The sequence below is a fragment of the Hemiscyllium ocellatum genome, chromosome 40 (genome assembly GCF_020745735.1).
Source record: "Hemiscyllium ocellatum isolate sHemOce1 chromosome 40, sHemOce1.pat.X.cur, whole genome shotgun sequence".
In the NCBI taxonomy this organism is placed as follows: domain Eukaryota; kingdom Metazoa; phylum Chordata; class Chondrichthyes; order Orectolobiformes; family Hemiscylliidae; genus Hemiscyllium; species Hemiscyllium ocellatum.
The window spans coordinates 32008672-32014703 of NC_083440.1; positions in this window are offsets into that span (position 1 = coordinate 32008672).

A 6032-nucleotide genomic window follows, 5' to 3' on the forward strand; every position below is an offset into this window, starting at 1 on the left:
CTCCCTCGTCAGGTCCATGCCCCCACCAGCCCACTCCCCACCCCTGTCACCTTCCCCTGTCACCACAGGAAGTGCAAAACCTGCGCCCACACTTCCCCCCTCACCTCCGACAAGGCCCCAAATGATCCTTCCACATCCCATCGAAACTTATCTATACTTCCACAAATGTCATCCACTGTGTCTGTTCCACCTGATGTGGTCTCCTCTGCATCAGGGAGACAGGACACTAACTTGCGGATCATTTCAGAGAACGTCTCTGGGACACCCGTACCAACCAACCCCACAGCCCCGTGGCTGAACACTTTAACTCCCCCTCCCACTCCACCAAGAACAGCCGGTCATATTCCTGTTTAATTCCAATGAATAAATACAAAATAACCGAGTCTGAATTTGGGATGATATTAATAGGATTTATTTCGATCGAAGCATGAACAGATTATTTTGACTGAACAGGTGAAGAGATTCACTTCCTGAAAAAGCAGCTCAAGTGATATAAGCTGGCACCAAACCGAGGTTGGTCAATACTGAGGCAAAACTACAGCATCCAGTCTTGAGTGAAATAAATAAAGAAACTATCTTAACCCCGGAACAAGATAGAGTGTATTAAATATGAACAAAGACACGAGTATTTTAGGATATAATAGAAAAGTAATTTATAGTATATTGAAATGCAAACAGAGATGTGAGGTCTCTACATTCTTCCTAGCTAAATTAATCATTTCAGAAATGCCTTTGTTAATTTTCATGTATCACTCGTCGGTCCATTCCATGAACCTTGCTAGGTCCTTGTTAAATTCTGAACCATCAGGCGATGGTTCTCAGTGGTTGCGAGTTTCATGTTACAGCAAATTGTGATGTTGTCCACTGTATGCCAATGTCCTAGTTAAAAACTTAAAGCAATCCCAGCTCCAAACATTTACAAAATATCACTATGGATCTTCCTTGAGTCCAAAAAAAATGTCCCTTTGATCAATGATTTCTAAAATTTGTTCCCATAACTTGAAGTGCAAATGGTTCACATCAGTCGGAATACAGTAACATTTCATGTGTTACCCCACACAAAAACAATCAAGCAATTTTGTTGTCACGAGTTGTTCTAAGCAAGTCTAGGATGGACTGTTTTATCAAACAAAATCATTTCCAATGTTGTGAGGGCTCGTCTATCTTCTGTGCAATGATCTGAATTTTGTATCTGAATGCAGATGTAACTGGCTGCTTTGGGTAAAAGTACAGTTTGTGCCTTTCACATTGTTCATGTATATTGCTGACTTTAGTTGAATAAAGTGATGTTGTCCCAGGCATCGTCTGGCACCATTAATTAGACCATTAATTTCCACATCACTAGCCGGACGGTCAGGTGGAGTTTATTGATATCATTGAACTGAAGGCTTGGAATATTTCCAGTATGAATCATGTGAATTAGAGCCTCTGAACGAGACAAAGTAGGAAAAATGAATTGAGGAAAGATGAAGTTTTCACGACAGAGAGAGATCACTTCGCCCATCACACCTGTATCACGTGAAAACAGAACCTTCCAGCCAACACCCACTTTATAGCATGTTGTCCATAACCCTGCAGGTGATAGCACTTGAAGTAAACATTCGGGAACATTGTATAGGGTCTAATCCATTATCAACATAGATATGATCTCCCATGCTGTAAATCCTGGCTTATGGGGAAAAAAGTAGGGGCAGAACGCCCATTTCTAAATGTTGTTTCTCAGGACATTTAGACAATTCTTGACTTAATATCATTGTAAACTGACATGAAAACAATGCAGACATGTTCCCCAGAAATGCTGACAGCAACATACCTTTACTCAGCCAAGATCAGCAACATGAATTAAGAAAGTTTTAAAAAATCTTCCTTTTAACTGATTATTGACAACACGGATTTCACAAAGTGAAAAGTACAGAAGGGAAGAGGGGAGGGCTGGGTGTGGACGATGTTCACTTGTGAGAAACAAAGCTCACACACTTCAATAATTTCAGTCCGAGACAAAATCTGAATCAGTGGTGCCCTTTATTTGACTCTTGCAAGATGGTGTGATGTCCATGTCGACAAGGCAGGGACCCACACACTGAATTCAACTCATACACGATATTGATGTAATTTGGTTTCTATTTTTTTATTTCATTGCTCCTCCCCTGTTTACATCTTCCACTTCCCTAAGACCAGCGCCCATTACTCCTGTTTATCTCTTGCCTTATCCAGCCTTATCTGTGACAAAATGCTTATTTCTGGCCTCACAAGGCCGTTTGACCTCATCCCGCTGTGGGTCATTGTTAGATTAGACTTACAGTGTGGAAACAGGCCCTTCGGCCCAACAAGTCCACACCGACCTGCCGAAGCGAAACCCACCCATACCCCTACATTTACCCCTTACCTAACACTATGGGCAATTTAGCATGGCCAATTCACCTGACCTGCACATCTTTGGACTGTGGGAGGAAACCGGAGCACCCGGAGGAAACCCACGCTGACACGGGAGAACGTGCAAACTCCACACAGTCAGTCGCCTGAGTCGGGAATTGAACCCGGGTCTCAGGCGCTGAGAGACAGCAGTGCTAACCACTGTGCCACCGTGCCGCCCAAAAGGCATATCCTTTCTTCACCATTATCTACTCCCTCCATCTGTGCCTTCCCCTACCATACTGATCCTTATGACCCTTTTAATTGGGGTTTGTTCCTGTGTTTCAGTAAAAGTGGGAAACAGATGTTTATACCTATTGTTTGTACAGGCGTATCTAGCTTAACTCCCTCCCCTCACAGCATCTTATCTATTCGTCTGTAATATCTACCATTGTTTTGCAGTCACGTTTCATTCTTGCATACAATTTTAGCTAATACAAAGACAATTATGTATTTCCTCCACATAGTTTCCATTCTTGTTGACTCAGCTCTTGGCTGAAACAATTACACACTAGTGTGAGTTCATTTAATTTGTATAAGTAATTATAATTGCAGAAGTAATACTACTTTACCTCTGTCCCACACACTGTTCCCTGATGTCTGGTTGCATTTGTGAGCAACAGGTGAACCTGCGAACCAGATTCAGGATGGTACTGCAGGTATTTCAGCAGATACTGTGTAAACGGAATTCTCCCATAAATCAGCAATGACATGAACATTTATTTTTTATGGTGTTTGAAACCAAATAAAATTGAACAATATGGTGGGACAAGTTCCTTTCATTTCTTTGAACTAGTATCAAGGGACACTCTCTGTGGGCCTGGGGTGGCAGGAGGATCTTTAACAGCAGAATGTGAGGGAACAAAGTTACCGTTGGAAATCCAGATAGACTGGAACTTGTTTCACTGGAGGGTGAGAGTTCGGGGGGTGACCTCATATAAGTTTATAAAGCCATGAGTGGAAAGGTGAATGGCTCTAATTTACATGATTCATCCTGGAAATGTACGAAGCTTTCGTTTCAAAAATATCACATATCAATAAACTCCACCTTACCCTCTGGCTAGTGGTGTGGAAATTAATGGTCTAATTAACGGTGCCAGACGATGCCTGGGGCAACATCCCTTTATTCAACTAAAGTCAGCAATATACATTAACAATGTGAAAGGCACAAACTGTACTTTTACCCAGAGCAGCCGGTTTCATCTGCAGTCAGACACAACTTAAAATTCAGACCATTGCACAGAAGATAGACGAGCCCTCACAACACTGGAAATGATTTTGTTTGATAAAAGAATTCATCGTAGACTTCCTCAGAGCAACTCATGTCAACAAACTTGTTTTTTTTGTGTGTGTGGGGTCACACACGAAATGTCACTTTAATACGATTGATGTGAGCCACTTGCATTTCAGAAGTTATTTGAAAACATCCATCGCATTACATACGCAAATAAATTTTACAAATCATTGATCAAAGGGGACAATCTTTTTTGGACTCAAGGAAGATCCATAGTGATATTTTGTAAATGTTTGGAGCTGGAATTGTTTTCAGTTTTTGACCCAGACATGGCGTATTTCCCCTATGGTGGGGGATTTCAACAATAGGGAACATGTTTTTACAATGAGAGGAGAAAATTTTTTAAAAGATATCAGAGACCACTTTTTACACAGAGAATGGTTTGTGTGTGGGATGATCTGGTGGTGGATACTTACAACCTATAGAAGACATTTGGATAAGTAAATGAATATCAAATGTTTGGAAGGATATGGGCCAAGTACACACAGGTGGGATTAGTTTAGTTTGGGATTATGACTGGCATGGACTGGTTGGACTGAAGTGTCTGTTTCCATGCTGTCTCACTCCATGACTCTATGACTATTTATCAATGTTTCTCAATATTAAACAGTGCTGTAGTGATCCTCGAATGAACTGTTGATGTTTAGGTTGTGTCTGAGACTCTGCGAATATTTCCTTCAATGAGAGGAGTGACTAGTTCTCCAAGTTTCACAACTGAAAAATAAACTTTTCTCCAGTATTGTTGCTGAGTAGATGTGTTCCTGCAGAGGCAGTGGTTATGGTTTGCAGTTTGCTTTCCACCAACTGGTCAACAGTGAGACAAAATATCTTTGATCCACTGCAGAAACTCCACCTGCTTCCAGTAAATGAACCTGGGAACTCAAGGACCTTTTCTGCAGTCAGCTTAATTGCTGCCAACTATTGTATCTGGCCGATTAAAGGGAAAATGAATCAACTAAAGTAAAATCCTACCAAACAAACTATATTTTCCCATTTACTCACAATGGATACATTTCACTTGGCATTTCTTCTTTAAAAAGGAAAGTCACAGAATACAGCATTCACTGTATGACTATCAGAAACAGGACATTGAATGCAGTGACATTCTGGTTAGTTCAGTCTGTTTATTGAGTATCTTTAAAGCTCCTGAATATGAAGTTAATGGATCCAAAATCCCACATTGCAGTAACATTTGTTATCATCTCAAAGTAAATTAACAAACTTGAATTGGTTCAAACTCACATCACTTGTTGCATCATTCTCTGATTCATGTATCTCATTAAAACTGAGTGGGCCCTTTATACATGGTGAACACTGGTGTCGTGTAACAGTGAATTTTTGCTTATTTTTATGAGTTAACTGCCCCTGTCAGAGCTATCAGTGAGCAGAGAAATGTACTGTTTATAACCTACATTCGTGGTAATGATTATTGTAATACTCTCTAATTTAACCAAACACTCCTGATGTCCCCAGACAGTTACCTGCAATGGTTTAGATGTTGAGGATTTTTTAAAAAAAACGTATGGACTGTCCTGTTCTGGTTCATTAGATGCTCTTTCAAAAGTTTACCTAGGCGTTATATATCACTGCCAACTCACTTTTTGTTTCTCAGGCACACAGCTTTCCTTTACTATGCATTTTAGGGTCGGAGCAATTTGAAAAAAAAGATGCAAGGAGAGACATTCTGCAATGTAAGGAGGTGCTTCTAATCTCCGGGTCCATCCACTCACATTCCGAACATAATCACTTTAGACCTGCTCCATATTAGGTTGCCTAAATGGAATTTAGAAACGCAGATTAGAAATGGGATGTTATTTTGTAAAGTGAGAGAGACTTTGAGTGACAGCAAAAATAAAGTCACTCATTTTGTTGGTTAATAATATGATTGAAGTTCTTTTTAGCTTTATCTGCTTGTGGTGGAATGTAGAATTAAAGGGAGTTAACTTCTAATTGAATATTCTGAATATAATCACTTTGGACACGCTCTGTATTCAGTTGCCTAAATTGAATTTTGAAATGTTTAGTATGAATTTCATGTTATTTTGTAGTGGGACAGAGACTGGCAGTGTCCTGGGAAATAAAAGCTCAATTGTTTTACTAGCTAGGAATACGTTTGAACTTTGATTTTAGTTTTATCTGCTTGTGAATGAATGTAGAAATAAAGGGAGCTAACTTTCGAATGAATTTTTTAAAAACAAAATACTTGCAACTATCATGTGAAACAGACCTGAAGCTACTCAATTTTACTTCCACCATTTAAAAAAAACACTCCCAAAGAAGCTATTCAGCAAAATAAATATCCCAAGATGTGTATATATCCATGTTT